Here is a 21,208-nt window from a genome sequence, read left to right as displayed (position 1 = left end):
AGGCAGGGACGTGTTTGGCCTAAGGAAACACCGACTGCTTACCGCCGCGGGTGAGTTGTCCTAGTTAAGCAGCGACCAGAGACTGTGTGCAAGAATTTCCTGGAATCATTGTTTGGAGAACGTCAGGTCGTCCCACTGACGGTGATGCCACTGAGGATGAGGGAGAGGCTGGGCTGGGCGGTGCTGGGCGGGGCTCAAGTTGACACAGCATGATTGCCACAGTGAAGGGGAGGTTTGACGAGGTGAGGCGAGGCGATGACGTAACCCCTGGGACACACCACTGACACACTGACACCGAAACGAGTCTGTGGAGAGTATTCTTAATCTTCTGGTGTCTCTTGTTTTATTTTCTTTATATTCTTTTCTCAGTACTGTTGCTTTTGCTGCGTCTCTGCTGCTGCTGCTACTGCTATACTACTACTACTACTACTACTACTACTACTACTTTTATTATTATCATTAGTAGTAGTAGTAGTAGTAGTAGTAGTAGTAGTAGTAGTAGTAGTAGTAGTAGTAGTAGCAGCAGCAGCAGCAGCAATAGTAGCCGTAATAATAGTAGTTGTTCTAATAGTTGCAATAGAAGTAAAGTCAGCAGCGTTATAACATTAGTTTTACCACCACTCGATAAAATCAGCATTGCCCACTCAGATGAAATAAGGAGTATCGTATTGGCATTACCACGCAATGAGTTTACCTTTTCATCTCGACGTGGCTTTTAATGCAGCGGGGAAACAAAGCGAGTGTGCGGGTTGAGTGTGAGGGATAAAGGGAGATAATACAATACTATGATCACCCCATCTCCGTCTGCTCTTTGTTACGGAAGGCAGCGAGGGGTGAAGACCAACAAAATCACCACAAACGTATCAATACACTTTCACCAAGTTAATGAGCCTAATTATCTTCATTATTGGAACTTTCTTCAGTTTTCATGTCGCTGTCAGCAGAGATGTGACCCGCTGGTGGTGTAGCGGTGGTTGAGGTGGTAGTGGTGGTGGTGGTGGTAGTCTGACTGTCTGTTTCTCTCTCTCTCTCTCTCTCTCTCTCTCTCTCTCTCTCTCTCTCTCTCTCTCTCTCTCTCTCTCGTAATACACATAATTACTCGAGCCAATCTAAAGGAAAATACTATTCCCACATGTTTCTCCTCGCTACCTGCTTTCCTTTTCTCACCTCTCCCCCTCCCCCTCCCCCTTCCCCTCCCTCCCTCCCTCCCTCCCGTGCCCAGCTGCCTGAAGGGGATCCAGTCTTTTCTTTTTTTTTTGTATTCATTGTTCTTATACAAGGGATGCAGTGAATAACCGTGGCCAGGAAAGATTTCATGTTTTCTTCCTTTTTTTTTTTACTTTCCCGTGTCTGTCTGTATGTTTGTTTGTTTGTATGTTTGTTTGTTTGTTTGTTTGTTGGTTTGTTTGTTTGTTGGTTGGTTGGTTGGTTTTCGTCTGTGTGCCTGTTTTGTGTTTGTGTGTTTGTCTGACTGCTCTCTCTCTCTCTCTCTCTCTCTCTCTCTCTCTCTCTCTCTCTCTCTCTCTCTCTCTCTCTCTCTCTCTCTCTCTCTCTCTCTCTCTCCTCTTTACACCCCCGCAGGCACACACACACACACACACACACACACACACACACACACACACACACACACACACACACACACACAAACACACATTCCCGTATAGTGACAAAAGGAGCAATTACTTTAACGTGACATACTGTTTTGAACCAAGTCGATATTAAAGAGGAACTTTGGAGTGACAAAGAGGAGGAGGAGGAGGAGAAGGCTACTACTGCACATAATGTGCGCCATCTCTCTCTCTCTCTCTCTCTCTCTCTCTCTCTCTCTCTCTCTCTCTCTCTCTCTCTCTCTCTCTCTCTCTCTCTCTCTCTCTCTCTCTCCACGTAATAAAGCCGCTTCATTGTGTTCGACTTGAGGTCTGAACGGGAAGGTGAAAAAATAGTGAGACCATGATATGCAATTAATATACGAGAAAATATTTAAGAAAAGATGGCGACTAAATTTCATCGCGCATCAAAAAAAAAAAAAATATATATATATATATATATATATATATATATGTCACGCATAATGTGGATAATTGCCTAATGTGAACATTAGGCAGTGAAATTGCCTAATCTTCATATTAGGCAATTTGTTTGCACGATGTTGACAATAGGCAACTTACTTGCTTAATGTCCACTTTAGGCATGATTTTCAAATTAGGCAAGGGTATTTTGCCTAATGTGAATTGAATGACAAACCAGTGTCTACAGTTTTGTTCGAATGTTGTTCGAAACTTTGGGTCTGTTATAGTTAGGTTAGGTTAGGTTAGGTTAGGTTAGGTTAGGTTAGGTTAGGTTAGTTAGGTTAGGTTAGGTTAGGTTAGGTTAGGTTAGGTTAGGAAGAGGTTCCTGATATCTGCCTATCGATGAGAACAGCAACAGCAAGAGCCACTGGTGGGCAAGGTTATACAAAGTGTCAATGTACTACTCAATGTACATCAGGAAGGTGCAGCTGCCTAAGAAAAGAAATTAAATGCAACTCGCGCTGTCACCCAGGCAGATCATGCAAAAATTTGTGATTGGACTCAACTGAACCCTGAGATCGATTGACCTATTTTACTTATACTAATATTGCATTAATTAATTATGTTTTCCTTATTCACATTGGGCAAAATTCACATTGGGCAAAATTGAGCTGCATAATTTGAACAATAGGCATTTTTTGCCTAATGTTAACAATTTGTAAACTTTACGCAACCTACTTGCTTGATGTACACATTAGGCAATTTTCTGCCTAATGTTCATATTAGGCAATTGTCCACATTATGCGTAACATATATATATATATATATATATATATATATATATATATATATATATATATATATATATATATATATATATATATATATATATATATATATATATATATATATATACATATATATATATATATATATATATATATATATATATATATATATATATTTTTTTTTTTTTTTTTTTTTTTTTTTTTATTATCATGGCGACTCCTACACCAGCCTCAGAGTCCCCATCTGGGGAGGGGACCATAAATGTCCCCAGGTCGGACTGCCTTTCTGTCGACGACCCTAATTGTCTTGACACCAACCTCAACTTTTTCTTCATTAACTTCTGCAACATTCGCGGTCTAAGATCTAATTTTCAATCTGTAGAACACCACCTCTCCTCTTCTAAACCTCATCTTCTTTTCCTCACTCAAACTCAGGTGTCTGAGGCAACTGAAAGTAGCCCCTTTTCTGTTCCCTCCTACTTTCTCTATCCTCATTTTCGATCCAAAGCTGGATGCTGCGTTTATGTGCGCAATGACTTAACCTGCTCTCGTGCCCACGCTCTTGAATCTACGACTACAGAGTCACTCTCAAACTAAATTTATCTGTGCTGTATACCTCTCACCTAACTCCTCTGACTATAAGAAATTCTTTGACTACTTAACTTCCAAAGTGGAGCACATTCTGACCTTCTTCCCTTTTGCAGAAATCTCCATTCTTAGAGACTTCAATGTTCACCACCAGCTTTGGCTTTCCTCTCCCTTCACTGACCATCCTGGTGAGCTAGCCTTCAACTTTGCTATCCTCCATGACCAAGAGCAATTGGTGCAACACCGTACTCGTATTCCTGACCGTCTTGGAGATACGCCCAACATTCTTGACCTTCTCCTGACCTCTAATCCTTCTGCTTATACTGTCACCCTTTCTTCTCCGTTGGGCTCCTCCGATCACAATCTCATATCTGTATCTTGTCCTATCGCTCCAATCCCTCCTCAGGATCCCCCTAATCGAAGGTGCCTCTGGCGTTTTGCCTCTGTTGGTTGGGGGGACCTGAGGAGGTATTTTGTTGATTTTCCTTGGAATGACTACTGCTTCCGTGTCAGAGACCCGTCTTTGTGTGCTGAGCGCATAACAGAGGTGATAGTGTCTGGCATGGAGGCGTACATTCCTCACTCTTTTTCTCGTCCTAAACCTTCTAAACCTTGGTTTAACACAGCTTGTTCTCGTGCTATACATGATAGAGAGTTGGCCCACAAAACGTACTTAAGCCTTCCATCACCAGAATCTCGTGTACTTTATATTTCTGCCCGGAACCATGTCAAGTCTGTTCTCCAACTAGCCAAAAAACGCCTTTATTAACAGAAAGTGTCAAAACCTTTCAAGATCTAACCCCCTCGTGACTTTTGGCATTTAGCCAAAAATATCTCCAATAACTTTGCATCTTCTCCTTTCCCTCCTCTGTTTCAACCAGATAGCACCACTGCTATCACATCTATTTCTAAAGCTGAACTCTTCGCTCAAACCTTTGTTAAAAACGCTACCTTGGACGATTCTGGGCTTGTTCCTCCCTCTCCTCCACCCTCTGACTACTTCATGCCACCTATTAAAATTCTTCGCAATGATGTTTTCCATGCCCTCTCTGGCCTAAGCCCTCGGAAGGCTAATGGACCTGATGGGGTCTCTCCTATTGTTCTCCGAAACTGTGCCTCCGTGCTTGCACCTTGCCTAGTCAAACTCTTTCAGCTCTGTCTGTCAACATCTACTTTTCCTTCTTGCTGGAAGTTTGCCTACATTCAACCTGTTCCTAAAAAGGGTGACCGTTCTAATCCCTCAAACTACCGTCCTATTGCTTTAATTTCCTGCCTATCTAAAGTTTTTGAATCTATCCTCAACAGGAAGATTCTTAAACATCTATCACTTCACAACCTTCTATCTGATCGCCAGTATGGGTTCCGTCAAGGCCGCTCTACTGGTGATCTTCTGGCTTTCCTTACTGAGTCTTGGTCATCCTCTTTTAGAGATTTTGGTGAAACTTTTGCTGTTGCCTTGGACATATCAAAAGCTTTTGATAGAGTCTGGCACAAAGCTTTGATTTCCAAACTACCCTCCTACGGTTTCTATCCTTCTCTCTGTAACTTCATCACAAGTTTCCTTTCTGACCGTTCTATTGCTGCTGTGGTAGACGGTCACTGTTCTTCTCCTAAATCTATTAACAGTGGTGTTCCTCAGGGTTCTGTCCTGTCACCCACTCTCTTCTTATTATTCACTAATGATCTTCTAAACCAAACTTCTTGTCCTATCCACTCCTACGCTGATGATACCACCCTGCACTTTTCCACGTCATTTCATAGACGTCCAACCCTTCGGGAGATAAACATTTCACGCAGGGAAGCTACAGAACGCTTGACTTCTGATCTTTCTAAAATTTCTGATTGGGGCAGAGCAAACTTGTTATTGTTCAATGCCTCAAAAATTCAATTCCTCCATCTATCAACTCGACACAACCTTCCAGACAACTATCCCCTCTTCTTCAATGACACTCAACTGTCCCCCTCTTCTAAACTGAACATCCTCGGTCTGTCCTTTACTTATAATCTGAACTGGAAACTTCACATCTCATCTCTAGCTAAAACAGCTTTTATGAAGTTAGTTGTTCTGAGACGTCTCCGCCAGTTTTTCTCACCCACCCCCCCAGCTGCTAACTCTGTACAAGGGCCTTCCTTATCCATCCATGTATGGAGTATGCTTCACATGTCTGGGGGGTTCCACTCTTACTGCTCTTCTAGACAGGGTGGAATCAAAAGGTTTTCGTCTCATCAACTCCTCTCCTCTAACTGACTGTCTTCAGCCTCTCTCTCACCGCCGCAATGTTGCATATCTAGCTGTCTTCTACCGCTATTTTCATGCTAACTGCTCTTCTGATCTTGCTAACTGCATGCCTCCCCTCCTCCCGCGGCCTCGTTGCACAAGACTTTCTTCTTTCTCTCACCCTTATTCTGTCCACCTCTCTAACGCAAAGAGTTAACCAGTATTCTCAATCATTCATCCCTTTCTCTGGTAAACTCTGAAACTCCCTGCCTGGTTCTGTATTTCCACCTTCCTATGACTTAAATTCCTTCAAGAGGGAGGTTTCAAGACACTTATTCATCAGTTTTTGACCACTGCTTTGACACTTTTATGGGACTGGCATTTCAGTGGGCATATTTTTTTATTGCATTTTTGTTGCCCTTGGCCAGTGTCCTTCCTACAAATAAAAAAAATAAAAAATAAAATTATATATATATATATATATATATATATATATATATATATATATATATATATATATATATATATATATATATATATATATATATAATATATATATATATATATATATATATATATATATATATATATATATATATATATATATATATATACATATATATATATATATATATATTAGTATCCGAGAGTGGTTGCGAGGAAAGGGGGAGAGTGGTCTCTATCTTCAAAGGCAAATGAGGAAAATTAGTTAATTATCTGTCAACCTTCCACCAACTTCCCATACTTATTAAGTTTCTTTCACTGGACCGTATTCCCAAACGTTCCGGCGTGTTATCTCAACTACTTGTTAACAGAGGAAGTTAAGGTCAGGGGCCTGTTCAAGATTACAGTGATAGTTTAATAGGCTCTATTTAAAGTTATTAGGATAGTTTTAACACCCTTTATTGGTTAGTGATAAAGGACGTTTTCTTGATTGCAGAATTTATTTAACAGCCGTAAGTGGAAGTTATTCACGTTTTCAAGAGTGTTTCCATGATTCAAAAATTAGTTTAATAAGTGCTACTGGAAATTATTGAGATTTTCAAGAGTGTTTTCATGATTCTAAGGTTAGTTTAACATCTGCTAGTGGAAATTATTAAGGTTTTCAAGTGTACTCATGACTAATGCTACTTTAATAGACTGCAGGGTTAGATTAACAAGCTATAGTGGAAGTTATTAAGGTTTTCAACAGTCTTTTTATAACACCAGTGATAATCTAACAGAGTATAGGGTTAGATTAATATTCTGAAGTGGAAGTTATTGAGGTTTTCAAGAGTGTTTTCATGATTCTAAGATTAGTTTAACAGACTTTAAGTTTAATTTAACAGGCCATATAAAATTTTTCAAGAGCCTTTCCATACTACTAGTGACAGTTTAGCAAGAATTCTGCTTCACCAATGGAGGAAGCATCCACGAACCTGCTTAATAATCTCTGCAGCCTTCGAAAACAGTCCTTATGCGAGAGAACAGGGCATTAAGTCACTCACTCCCCTCCTTCACCTTGACGTAATGTACCTTTCACCTTCGACCCGCAGGAAGGAGACGCGCCGGAACAGATTTTCTATTTTTCTCTTACTTCTGGCGGGGATCAAAAACAGATGGTGATTAGATTCTTCTCTTTGTTTGCTTTGAAGACAACCTGACTTATATGAAATTCAATGTCGACGTGGCTCGTGTGACCGTATAAGTAGGTTTGTCTGTCTGTCTCTGTGTGTGTCTCTTTTTCTGTCTGTCTGTGTCTTTCTGTTTGTAATAATGTATATCTCTGCTCTCTCTGTTTGCTCTCTCTCCTCTCTCTCTCTCTCTCTCTCTCTCTCTCTCTCTCTCTCTCTCTCTCTCTCTCTCTCTCTCTCTCTCTCTCTCTCTCTCTCTCTCTCTCTCTCTCTCCAGCAAACTCATTCAAAAAGCATATTCATAACTGCTTTCAGTATTCATGTACTGGGAATGAGAAATGCATGAGTTATGTAGGTAACATTACTGTTCGTGTGCGTGAGTGTGTGTGTGTGTGTGTGTGTGTGTGTGTGTGTGTGTGTGTGTGTGTGTGTGTGTGTGTGTCTGTGTCTGTGTCTCTGCGTGCATTTCATTCATGCAAGGTCAAATGAGAGAGATTAGTGTGTGTGTGTGTGTGTGTGTGTGTGTGTGTGTGTGTGTGTGTGTGTGTGTGTGTGTGTGTGTGTGTGTGTGTGTGTGTGTGCGCGCGCGCGCGCGCGCGCGTTTCATTCATGCAAGGTCAAATGAGAGAGGTTAGTGTGTGTGTGTGTGTGTGTGTGTGTGTGTGTGTGTGTGTGTGTGTGTACGTTACGTCACTAAAGTTAGTGACGTAAAATAAATTTATTACCATATCAGAGAAACATAGGTAATCTGATAACAGTAACAAGGTAGGCACAGCCCGTCTGGCCGAGGTTCCCTAACGAACAGATTGGTTTCAAAATAGTCTCACGCAACAGGCAACAGTACAGTTTTACAATATCAATATCTAAGTAACCACACATACAAACAGACCTGAATTCAGAGTGCAAGTCATAGATCCTGAATAATTAAAGTGTTGTTTCATGTTCGTCTTATATTGTACATAAGTATCTGATGTACGAAACCTTTTTATTTCCTGAGGAAGTGCATTGCAAATGAGAGAACCGGAATAAATTATGCTATTTCTGAAGAGTGTTGTATGGAATCAAGGACATTGTAAATTATTGTTATGGCTTGTGCTACGATGAATTTTAATAGCTGTCTTAACGTGTGTGTGTGTGTGTGTGTGTGTGTGTGTGTGTGTGTGTGTGTGTGTGTGTGTGTGTGTGTGTGTGTGCGCGCGTGCGTGCGTGCGTGCGTGCGTGTGTGCGCGAAGCGCGTGCGTGTGCGTATCCATAATGAAAAAAAAAAGCTATAAGAGCTTTAAGAAAGATACGAGTGAAACAGAGAAAGCAGAGAAGGAGGAAGTGAAAGAGAAAAAAGAGATTATACATACAAGGAAAAGATTTAAAACCATATTAGTTACATTATATAACGACGATTACCATTACTTACGTGACCAAGCCTTTATAATACATATCTAGTGCTTTGCTCATACTTACTGAGCCTTACATAATTCCCTTCCCGCCTCCGCGCCTCCGCCTCTTTTCACTTCCTGTCTACTAGGGTTTTCTTTGCCCCGCCCTTGCCAGCCGCCGCCGCCAGTCATCTCAATCCTGAAGAAGTATCGATGAGGTGAAGGGAGTACCAGCTCTCTCTCTCTCTCTCTCTCTCTCTCTCTCTCTCTCTCTCTCTCTCTCTCTCTCTCTCTCTCTCTCTCTCTCTCTCTCTCTCTCTCTCTCTCTCTCTCTCTCTCTCGTTCTTGGAATAAGGAAGGGAAAAATAGGAGGAAAACTTTTAAGGTACGAGTATTCAAGTGGAGAGAGAGAGAGAGAGAGAGAGAGAGAGAGAGAGAGAGAGAGAGAGAGAGAGAGAGAGAGGGGGAGTAGGGGGAATTGGATGAAGATTCAAGACTGGGGTGAACATAAGCCGACATCAACAGAGAGAGAGAGAGAGAGAGAGAGAGAGAGAGAGAGAGAGAGAGAGAGAGTGAGTGTTGAGGGAGGGTTTAGGTCTGAGGTGTACATGAGCTGACATGCAAACAGAGTTCTGATGCTAATGAATTATGAAGCACGTTTACCTGTGCGTTATGAAGCCTCACTCCCTCACCGCCACTCATCTCTTCTTCCTCCTCCTCCTCCTCCTCCTCCTCCTCCTCCTCCTTCTTCCCTCCTCCTCCTCCTCCTCCTCCTCCTCCTCCTCATATATTTACTTCCTGCTATTCAAATTTTTCCGTACCATTCACTCCCTTCATTTCATCCTCTTCCCTCTTCTCCTCCTCCTCCTCTTCCTTCTCCTCCTCCTCCTACTCTCCTCTTTCTCCTCGTCCCTCTCCTTCTCGTTCATTTTCTCCATCATTTTGCCATTGAAATACTCTAGCATCATTCAGTCCTCCTCCTCCTCCTCCTCCTCCTCGTCCTTCTCCTCCTCCTTCTCCCCCTCCTCTTCTGCCTCCTAGTTTACGCCCACGCTGACCTTCCTGTCCTCGTCGTAATGTTTACTTCACCAAGTGCCGCGCTGTCTTGGTTGGAGGGAAGGGTGGGAGGTGACAGAGGAACGGGGTTGGCAGAGGTGGGATGTGGGGATGGTGTGTAGGGTGGAACTGAGTGCCAAGGCGTGCCAGGGAATGTTTCGTGCCTCGCTGGGTTCTCTTTCTCTTTCTCTTGTGGTGAAGAACGACAGTTGTTGTGTTACTGTGTTGTGTTGTGTTGTGTTTTGTTCTCTCCGGATTCTTACGTCAGGTCGAGGATAAGTGGAGAGAGAGAGAGAGAGAGAGAGAGAGAGAGAGAGAGAGAGAGAGAGAGAGAGAGAGAGAGAGAGAGAGAGAGAGAGAGAGAGAGAGAGATGGGAGGGAGGGAGAAGACTTCACGTGGGAAGAAATACAGGGAAAGATATTTTAAGCAATGTAGTAAATTGAGTGTGCACTGTTAACTTTATGTCATAGGAAACATTAATTAATTACTAAGACTTTGTTCTGTTTAGAAAGAGAAGGAGGAGGGATGGGAGAGAAGGAGATGGTAGGCGAGGAAGAGGAGGAGACGAAGGAAAAAGAAAAACAAATATGGAATAGCAAGGACAGACGAAAAAAAAAACGCAAAAGAAAAAGGAGGAGACTAAATAGGACGATGAAGAGGAGTAGGAGGAGGAGAAGGAAGGGAATGAAGAATAAAAAGAAGTAAAACAAGAGTAGAAAAAATAAAATAAGGTTAATGGGTGAAGGAGGAGGAAGAAGAAGAGGAAAAAGAGGAGGAGGAGGAGAAAAAGAAGGAGGAAGAAGAAGAGATGGAGGAGCTTATGAAGGTCAGAAACAATATGAAATGTTTTAATATGATTACTTAGTTTATCAATTCTTAACATCACGACTCTTTCCAGGGCCATGCTAGCCTTGAGGAATCACAAGTAGAGGGCTGGTGGTCGAAGGCAGCCAGAGAGCGTGTTGCAGGCCTATGCTTCCCGCGGTGCTCACCTCGACCCACCCAGGAATTGAAGGTACAGTAACACTTCTTTTTTTTTTTATTTAGGAGGGGCACTGGCTAGGGGCAACAAAAAGTAAGAAAAAAGCTGAGTTCGAAAAGAATTATCGAATGTTGTAAGATAAGTGTCTGATTGATTTATTGATTTGTGAATCTATTTACTTATTTGTTTTATTTGATTTTCTATCCGTCTCGTTTCGTCAGGCTGTTTTCGTGTATTCGAAGGTACAGTGACAGTTGACTTAGACTGATTTTTTTTTTTTTTTTAGCTGTCTCGTTTTATTCAGACTGTTTTGTTTTGTATATCTTGTGTCTTTTCTACAGTATTTGTTTGATTTTCATTTTGTATGCTGGTGGCTCCAATAATTTCATTCCCCAAGACCATTTTTCTTTTTTATGTAAGAGGGGCACTGGTCCAAGACAACAAAGAGGGAAAAAATCACTTAACTGAAATACCAGTCACCAAAAAAATTATGCAAAACTGAAGAAATATCTTGAAACGTCCCTCTTGAAAGAGTTCAAGTCATAGGAGGGAAATATAAAAGCAGCGTGGAATTCCAGTCTCTATTTCTTTCTTGTGTGTCTTGTCTTTTAAAACAGTATTTTTTTTTTTCATTTACGTGGTAGTGATTTCAGTACTATTTTTTTACTAGGGATCAAAATTGCTTATGAACCCTTGATATTGAATCTTCCCATCACCAAACATATTAACTTGCATCATGTTTTTGTCGATGATTATTTGAAATTCCGACAAGTTTTCATCTTCAACGGTGACTTTTTTTTTTTTGTTTCTTATTTTTTATCAGCTGTATCTTATTATGCCTGTTTATGTTTCAAATATCTGAACCACCAGTTATCTCTCTCTCTCTCTCTCTCTCTCTCTCTCTCTCTCTCTCTCTCTCTCTCTCTCTCTCTCTCTCTCTCTCTCTCTCTCTCTCTCTCTCTCTCTCTCTCTCTCTCTCCCAGGGCGACTCAGTCATAAAAAGATACCCTTTTATTTACCCCTATCCATTCCTTCCTTCTTCCTCTAACTCTATTGACACATGGCCTCCCCCAACGAACAGTCCACCTTTATCATTTATTTTCCATCTCTCTTCTTCCCTTCACCTCCAGACTCCTGCGGTTGCGGTGAAAGGCGCAGTATGGCAGCCGCGTGTTGTGTTGGTTTAAGGCAGGGGTGGGGAACGTCCGGCCTCCGGGCCGTATAAGGCCCCCAAGACAATTTGATCAGGCCCGCAAGGCAGTTCATAAATGCTATTTCATTTTAATGTGGAACCAGCTGATGTGCCTGATAACCTGCAACACGAAATAATTCAGCTGCAAAGCGATGATGAGCTGAAAGCTAGGTACAACAACCTCTCACTGCTTGAGTTCTACAGACGTTACGTAAGTGCTGATGATTTTCCTATTTTGAGGAGACATGCACTGAAATATGCATCTGTGTTCGGAACGACTTACTGCTGCGAGCAGTTCTTCTCAAAACTTACCCTGGCAAAGAGTAGACTGCGCTCCAGACTGACCGATGCAAACCTGGAAAACCAGTTGCGAGTAGCATCATCAACAGTACCACCTAACATCACGCGCCTCGCCAAAGAGAAGCAGTTCCAGCCGTCACATTAGAGGTGAGTTAAATGAGTGAAAAAATAATTGATAACTTTTTATGGCCCGCGAATTATATTAAAAATATCTAAATGGCCCTTGACAGAACGAAAGTTCCCCACCCCTGGTTTAAGGGAAAGGGATGGCCCGTAGTATATTACTTATGTATCTGCATGTCGTATTCTGAAGTGTTTCGATGTGTTATCTCAGCCACTTCTAACAGGATCTAGTGGAAATTGTTTATATATTCAAGGAAGAAGCCATGGATGTGAAGGTGATGGGAATGCGAAGAAGAGGAAGGTTTAGGATAAGGTGGAAAGTCTGCATTACAGAACCCATGAAAGACGAAGGAATAAGCGAAAGAATGGCACAAGACAGAAACAACTGGCTTATTAAAAATAGCGACCCTGAATAAGGATTTAAGTTGAGAAGAAGAATGAGAAGTGAGAGTTTGATGGGGTTTAGTGAAGTAATTGGAATTTTCAAGAAGGTTTTCATGATTTTGGTGAGAGTTTAACTGGCTATACAGGAAGTTACTGGGATTAACACCACTGTTACCTAAGCTAATTGCATTATCATCACTAATAATACCTAACCTACAACTACCACCAACACTACTACCTAAGCTAACTGTACTACCACTACCATACCACCTAACCTAACTGCATTACCACCACCAGTACCACCTAACCTATTACCACCAACAGTGGCAAATAACCTAATTGCATTACTACAACCATTGCTTCCCAAACTAACTACATAACCACGTCTACGAAACTAGCGGCTCTGTACCTCACCAGCCCAGCACTACTGATTGGTTGGCTATTAAAATCCCCCCATAACCACCACCACTACTAACTTAACCAAACTAACGTAACCCAATCAACAACAACTACGTAACCAGCAGCTCTGCACCTCACCAGCCCAGCATTACACACACTACTGACTCGTTGGCTACTAAACCCGCCCTATTCCCGCCCTGCCTCTCACCCCAGGTAGCGGCGGTGAATGAGGTATTCTCTCAGCCCTCAATGGGAAGCGGCAGGCTTTATTAAACACTGAAATTACCTCCCAGCCTTCTAAGCAGAGTGATGGTGTTCTCTAAGCCGTGGCAGAGATACAGATGAACACAAAGGAAGATCAGACACTAGCGGTACAGTCAGTGCTAACCGTGGTGTATTTATGATGTGTTATACTGCTTAGTGTTTGTTGAGGAAGTGTAGTAAAGACGAAGGCTCCTCCCTGCCCACTCTTGAGAGAGAGAGAGAGAGAGAGAGAGAGAGAGAGAGAGAGAGAGAGAGAGAGAGAGAGAGAGAGAGAGAGAGAGAGAGAGAGAATATTCCACAGGTATAAGAGAGCAAACAGTCTATATACAGAGCATATAGGAACGTAATAGATCTTTTCCTAATCTTCCATCAGCAAATATTGAGAGGAAAGTAAAGCAATACAGAAATATACAAAATCTCACCTCTTTTTTTGCCATGATGATTATTTGATCTCAAGGGATGTGTGAAAGAGAAAGGAGGAGAAAAAGAGAACAAGGACTGGGAGGAGAAAGAAGAGAAGGAGGAGGAGCAAAAAAAGAGTTACGAGAAAGAGAAGAGAGGAAAAAGAGAGGATAAGAACAGGGAGGAGAAGGAGGAGTAAGCGGGTATGTGAAAGAAAAAAAAGACAAAAAAGACAAGAACAAGAAGGACAAGGAAAACGAAAAAGAGGAGGGGGAAAAGGGGATAGATGAAAGAGAAGAGAGGAAATAAGGGAGAATAAGAACAGGGAGGAGACACAAGAGATAGAGAAATAAAAAAAGGGATATGTGAAAAAGAAGAGAGGGGAAAAAAAGGAATCATTTGATAGAGAAAGGGGAAAAAAGAGAGCGAGAACAGAGAGAAAAGAACAAGGAGAAGAAGGAGGAAAAATGTACATAGCCTTCACTTCTCCATTAATTACTATCGTTTTAAGAAAGATGCTCCTACTTTTTTTCTCCTCCTATTCGTACTCTTGTTCCCTTTTCTTTTCTTCTTTCCCCTCCTCCTCCTCCTTACTACCACTACTACTACTACTACTACTACTACTGCTACTGGTGCTGCTGCTGCTTCGTCTTGCCCTCCTCCTCCTCCTCCTCCTCCTCCTCCATTATATAATTGTTTTATTTTCGTTATTGTTTTCGTTAAAATTATTACTTCTGCAGCTTTCTTCTTGATGCAGAGAGAGAGAGAGAGAGAGAGAGAGAGAGAGAGAGAGAGAGAGAGAGAGAGAGAGAGAGAGAGAGAGAGAGAGAGAGAGAGAGAGAGAGAGAGAGAGAGAGAGAGAGAGAGAGAGAGAGAGAGAGAGAGAGAGAGAGAGAGAGAGAGAGAGAGAGAGAGAGAGAGAGAGAGAGAGAGAGAGAGAGAGAGAGAGAGAGAGAGATATGTTAATCTGTAACAGAACATATATCTAAATTTCCCAGGAGGCGTCATGTCTTTCCACTAATGCAGTGTATAATATTTCTTCTCTGTTACCAATATTTCTTTTCCGCCGCGGGACAGTGGAAAGGAAGCGGCAGGTTTTTATTAAATGAGAGATTGAAGAGGTTAAAACTGTGCTGCGCGGCTTTGTGATTACTAGGAAAAATAATATTGTGAGAGAGAGAGAGAGAGAGAGAGAGAGAGAGAGAGAGAGAGAGAGAGAGAGAGAGAGAGAGAGAGAGAGAGAGAGAGAGAGAGAGAGAGAGAGATCCTATCGTAATCTGACGTAACAAAGTATAATCTAACTTATCCTAACTAAGCGCATCTAACGTAATCTAACTGGCACACCTAACCTAACCGTCACACTGACACCCTTCTCCTCACTTTCACTTCACACTCGACTTAACGCCCTCACGATACCAAGGCACGTGTGGGCAATAGATTTTTTTTTTTTTCAATACTTTTCCCTTTTAAAATTTTGTTTTTAACTTTTTTTTGTTTTTGTAATTCGTGTAATGCAAATGAATGAAGTTTGTCCCGTGTAACTCCATTAACTAGTTAGTTCTCCTGTCATCTTTTTCATAGAAGGCTGTTTCGCTTTTTTTTTTTTTTCTTTGGTATATTCTTTCAATCTTTGTCTTTCTCGACCGATAGTTTCTAACAGTAATGCGAGAGGAAGAAGAGGAAAATATTGAAGCACATTTAGAGGAAAAGAAGAACGAAAATAAGTATCATTGCTCCGTTTTTTGCTAATTCGTATTCTACTTTTTATTCATATTTCATTCTTTGTCCTCAACTTTGCTATGTATATAAGGTCGACGTTTGCCGCTAGCCTTCCCCGCGTCTTCTTGTCTTGCATATCCTTTTCTCTCAGGTCCTTTCCTGACATGTCATTTGCAAAATTTCCTTATCTCTCTCCCTCTTCTTCTATTTACCTAAATGTCTAAAGCTTCCCAACACACACGGTCTTCTCTTCGTCTACCGCAGCCAGACCTCTGTTGTTTTGCTCCTTGTACTGACTTTGTAGTCTTCCTCACCTTCTGCTCTTAGATAGCCTGTATTCCCCTTACCATAAAAAAAAATATGAAAAAAAGATTCTCTCTCTCTCTCTCTCTCTCTCTCTCTCTCTCTCTCTCTCTCTCTCTCTCTCTCTCTCTCTCTCTCTCTCTCTCCTTATATGGCAATACCAACGGAATCTCCAGCCAGCCATTTAAAAGCCAAGCCAATTGTTACGCAAGGTTGTGTGTGGGCGAAGCTAAGTTCAGTCATCACCAGGTCGAGAGGCGAAGGTAGACGAGATGTGGAGAAGGAAGAGAGAGAGAGAGAGAGAGAGAGAGAGAGAGAGAGAGAGAGAGAGAGAGAGAGGGAGGGGAGAGGTAAGTACACGTACTGGAAGGAAAGGATTAAAGACAAGCCATTACGGTGCCTACTCACTCTCACTCCTTTTTCCCTGCCAACACACACACACACACACACACACACACACACACACACACACACTATGGCTTCATTTTAGTAACCCTAAACGATTTTTCTGAGCAAACATATTAGTAAACACTGAAGAGTCTCATGTACTCCGTCACTCCATTCTCTCTCAACAGCGTCTTTCAGAAACGTGCTTTAAACTTGCACCCTTCCATTATATGAAGCTGAGGGAAAAACCGTAGGGGAAGGAAGGGTAAAATAGAAGTCTGAAACATGACTGACACGAATTAACAGTTTTGAATAGATAGATAAGTTGTGATAATTCCACAGAATTTATTAGGTATAAAGGAGCTTTGTCTGTTTTGCTTTGCTTTGTTTGTTTTGCTTTACACTAGATAGATTAATGAGATAATTTCACAAAACTTATCAAACTTTGTTTTGCTTTGTCTGTCCGTAAGAAAAATACCGAGAAAGTGTATTCCTGGTCCCGTCGTTCGCTCTTTTTAGTATTTCTAGCTCTTGCCACCGGGTGAAGTGACAGTGACAGGGCTGAGAGTGAAAATGACGTGTGTATGGGTGTGTGGTGCCTTGTTTGTGGGATTGCTAGCGTGGTATATAGATATATATAATATTATATAGAAGAAATTTTTACGTTATTAAGTGTTAGAAATAAGTCCTTATTCATTCTCGGAACTCTTAATAATTTTTGACTGGTAACACGTTAAGCAGGTTTATAAAGAACAATAGACTGACTCAGATAAGCCCACCAGAATTACTCCCATGTTATCAACCCTTCTAGATCTAGTCACAGTCACAACCAGTAATCCTGACATAATTCTGATCTTTGATGTTGTCCCTTATATAATTGCCAACCTTAATCTTATCAGTAGTATAGAAATAAATGTTAAGAAACCAAAACCAAACCAAAAACCAAAAAAAAAAAAAAAAAAAAATCTCGCCATTTTAGAGATTCTAGCCAAGACAGCTTTTTCTTCCATACTGTTGCAGAATTCGCCCAACGTGAACTTGCGATGTAAATGAGCAGGCTACAACAATTTTTACAGATCCTTCTATTAAATGTTTAGACGAATGTGCCCCAATTGTCACTAAAGTAATCTGCAGACCATCTGCACAGTGGGTGAGTGATACAATACGTCACACTACTCAGCTGAGAAACAGCGTTCGAATTAAACTAAAAGGAATCGTCAGAATTTATTACAGGAAAAAGAATATAAAAAAGAGAAGAAGCTAGTCTTAAAACTTAATAAGGACTGTTAAATCATTATATTTTAGTGAACAATTTCTGTAAATACGACCCCAACCTGGAAAATCTTACAAGAAATAATTCCTAACAAAAAATGTATTACCAAAAATTACTTTTTTTTTGACAACGTTGAAGAAAAGTGGAAGAATTTAATACATTTCGGAAACGCTTGGAAAAAAAAAAAAACACGAACATGAGTCTGCGCACTGTGACTGTAATACTCTTCTTATGACAGCTGAGTATTTGACAGCTGAGTGTTGATGTCAATAACTAAAGCAGTTGGCTCTGATAATATTCAGCTGAAATTTGCTAAAGATTCTTTATATTGTATTCCATCATGCTTGACATGTATAATCAACACATCTATAGTTACAGGTGAATTACCCACTCTCAGGAAGCATGCAATTGTTGTTGCGATTTTCAAAAGTGGTGATGTGGATAACGTTTGCAAGTATATGCCGATATCACTTCTGTGATATGGAAAATGGAAAGCAGCTAATGTCCTATCTACAGCAAAGAAACCTTTCTAACAATCAGCGTGGTGGTAGAGCCAGGATGTCCACAAAAACCGCCCTCACTGTCATCACAGACTAAATTTATCAAGCATGAATTATAGAAAAATATCCTTACTTACATTGTGCGTTCTTTCAAAAGCATTTGGCAGCGTGAATCATTACATACACATAAGTAGGTGTTTCAAACACAAAATAAACTCCTGGTTTAGCAGCTATCTGAGGAATAGGACAGTCTGTAAGGATAAAGAAAAAGATATATCAAGCAAACATAACAAAGTTACGGGATTCCTTAAGGACTAATTTTGTGTCCTATCTTATTCAGTATTTTTTGCAAACGATCTTGCCCATAATGTAGAGAACTGTACATTGGTTCAATACGCAGATGACACTCAATTTCTGCACTCCAGCACTGTAGATAACCTTCCTTCCCTCATCCAAAGCACATAAATTACATATTAAGAAAAACTTTTCATGTAAAAATCTAATGCTAAATTCAAACGAAACGCAATTTATATTTATCGGCAGTAGACAGCTCTTATCTCACGTCCCTCCCGATACCGAAATCAGAATAAATAAAGAAACCATCACCCCAAGCAGTCATGTGAAAGACTTGCCATTACACATTTATCGTTTTATGCTTTTTGACAAACACATCAATGAAGTGGCCATGACAGTTACTGGCACGTTGATGTTTTTAAGTTATGCAAACGTCAATCTTGATAAATCAACCCGAGTAATTGTCGCGCAGTCACTAGTCCTTAGTTTGATAAATAATTGCATTTGGATATGGGGGACAATCAAACACTTATGCACAGCACCCAAAAATTGCAAAAGTTTGCCGCTAAAGTAACAACAGGTGGCGCAAAAAATATGATCATTTAACACCTGTAATGCAAGATCTAAGATGGGCTAAAGTTAAGGAACATCAACAGGACACGAGTCATGCACTGCTGTATTTAGGGGTCTTAAAAGTGTTTCATCCAACATGTTTTAAAAAATTTCCTTCAGCACGAGATGTAACCAATAGCATTATCGGACAACAAAATTATTTATACCTACCTAAAATTAAAACAGATGCCGGTACTAGAAATTTGAGTGTCTTTGAACCTAGAATGTGGAATAACCTTCCTTTTGTTATCAGTAGTGGTTCTTCAGTGCACGCAACTTATTAGCCGCCTTTTAAACGTGACACATAACCACTTTTGAATGTAACTTTTTATGGGTATATTTTTTACTTGTCAACGACACAGCTGCCTTAATTTTAGATTATTTTGAAAATTATTGTATATCTTTCTTTTTTTTTTTTTTTATGTAGGAAGGACACTGGCCAAGGGCAACAAAAATCCAATAAAAAAAAATGCCCACTGAAATACCAGTCCCATAAAAGATTCAAAGCAGCGGTCAAAAATTGATGAATAAGAGTCTTGAAACCTTCCTCTTGAAGGAATTCAAGTCATAGGAGGGTGGAAATACAGAAGCAGGCAGGGAGTTCCAGAGTTTACCAGAGAAAGGGACGAATGATTGAGAATACTGGTTAACTCTTGCGTTAGAGAGATGGACAGAATAGGGGTGAGAGAAAGAAGAAAGTCTTGTGCAGCGACGCCGCGGGAGGAGGGGAGGCATGCAGTTAGCAAGATCAGAAGAGCAGTTAGCATGAAAATAGCGGTAGAAGACAGCTAGAGATGCAACATTGCGGCGGTGAGAGAGAGGCTGAAGACAGTCAGTTAAAGGATTAATGTTATTTTATTTCTATTTCATTTTATTTTGTAGTTCATATTTTATATTTTATAATGTATACAGTAAAGTACTTTTAGATGTAAAAAAAAATAACCACTATTTCAGTAGAAATAAAGTTATTATTATTATTATTATTATTATTATTATTATTATTATTATTATTATTATTATTATTATTATTATTATTATTATCTTTATTATTATTATTATTATTATTATTATTATTATTATTATCATTATTATTATTATTATTATTATTATTATCATTATTATTATTATTATTATTAATCATCATCATCATTATCATCATTATCATCATCATTATCATCATCATCATCATCATCATCATCATCTTCATTATTGTTATTATTACTAGACAGACAGGTAAAGGTGTGCGTTTAGCACCCTAGCTCCTTCCCACTATTAACAACGTGATGCAGACTTAAGATTTAAGTGCACAGTGCAGTGTGCGAGTGGAGACGCTGTGTAGACTTAGCTCTTTGAGTCTTTCGCATCTCCTCAAGCTTAACAAAGTGATGCAGGTTTAAGACGTAAGGGCATTGTGTACAGTGCTGTTGGAGGCGCTGTGTGGAGGTGCGACAGACACAAACATGAAAATGGTGTGGCCGGAAAGGATGCAAACAAAAAGACAGTTCTTGACAATGATTATGAGGAACTTTCCAGCGTATAAGCCTTCCAGGAATTAAGGTTGGAAGGGGCATAGAAAACATCATTAGGAAGAATTTTAATGACAGGAATAATTAATTCGTACGCGGGAAGAGGGAAGGATTTCTCAGAGGCGTGCAAAAATGTGAACTACGAGTCCAGCTTAATAATTAACTAGACAGAGGTGATGCTGTCTGTAGTGAAACTAACGACGACAAACGTTTTGGTTTCTCATCTCAGCTACTGTTGACACTCTCCTGTGAAAGTTATTGGATATTTCAATGATGTTTTCATCATTCCAGCGATATTAAAACGAGAATTCTGCATGTTTAAGAGGCTCCAATGAAAGTTATTGAGATTTTTAAATAAATTATTAAGATTTTCATAAATAAACAAGAATTGCACACTCTTAAAAGAGTAGTGGAAGTTACTGGGATTTTCAATTGTCAGTTATGCTTGAGAGCATGTGTGGTATTAACTCCCCCAAGAAAAAAAAAAAAAAAGCATAAGTATTTTTTTCTTTTTAATATTTAACATAATCAAAATTCTGTTCTATATCATATTGATAAATAAGACCTATATATGTACATATACATTAAAAAAATGTAAAAGTAATCAAGCCCGATCTAATCATTTTCTGTACAGTATAAGTTAACACAGGCTTTGTCCAACCGGACCAACCTGTATCAGGATGACCTAAACAAGTGTCTATTCTTCATTAATAGAAAGTATCAAAATCTTTCAAGATCTAACTCCCCTCGTGACTTCTGGCACTTAGGCAAAAACATCTCCAACAACTTTGCTTCTTCATCTTTCCCTCCTTTATTTCAAGCTGATTGTATCATTGCCGTCAGCATCTATTTCTAAAGCTGAACTCTTGCCTCAAACCTTTGCAAAAAACTTTACCTTG

The 21,208-nt window shown here is 40.1% G+C and overlaps 1 protein-coding gene across 1 annotated transcript in view; it reads left to right on the top strand.

Annotated features, from left to right (window-relative positions):
• Nucleotides 1-10,506: 10,506 nt before the first annotated feature.
• Nucleotides 10,507-21,208, top strand: part of LOC135112840 (rhodopsin-like) — a 95,289-nt gene continuing 84,587 nt past the window's right edge. Inside the window, exon 1 of the mRNA XM_064027710.1 lies at nucleotides 10,507-10,664. The gene's annotated coding sequence lies outside the window, so the exon portion shown is untranslated. The remainder of the gene's footprint in view (nucleotides 10,665-21,208) is intronic.

This window comes from Scylla paramamosain, chromosome 24, assembly GCF_035594125.1.
Source record: "Scylla paramamosain isolate STU-SP2022 chromosome 24, ASM3559412v1, whole genome shotgun sequence".
Taxonomy (NCBI): domain Eukaryota; kingdom Metazoa; phylum Arthropoda; class Malacostraca; order Decapoda; family Portunidae; genus Scylla; species Scylla paramamosain.
This window is presented reverse-complemented; position numbering and strand designations above follow the sequence as displayed.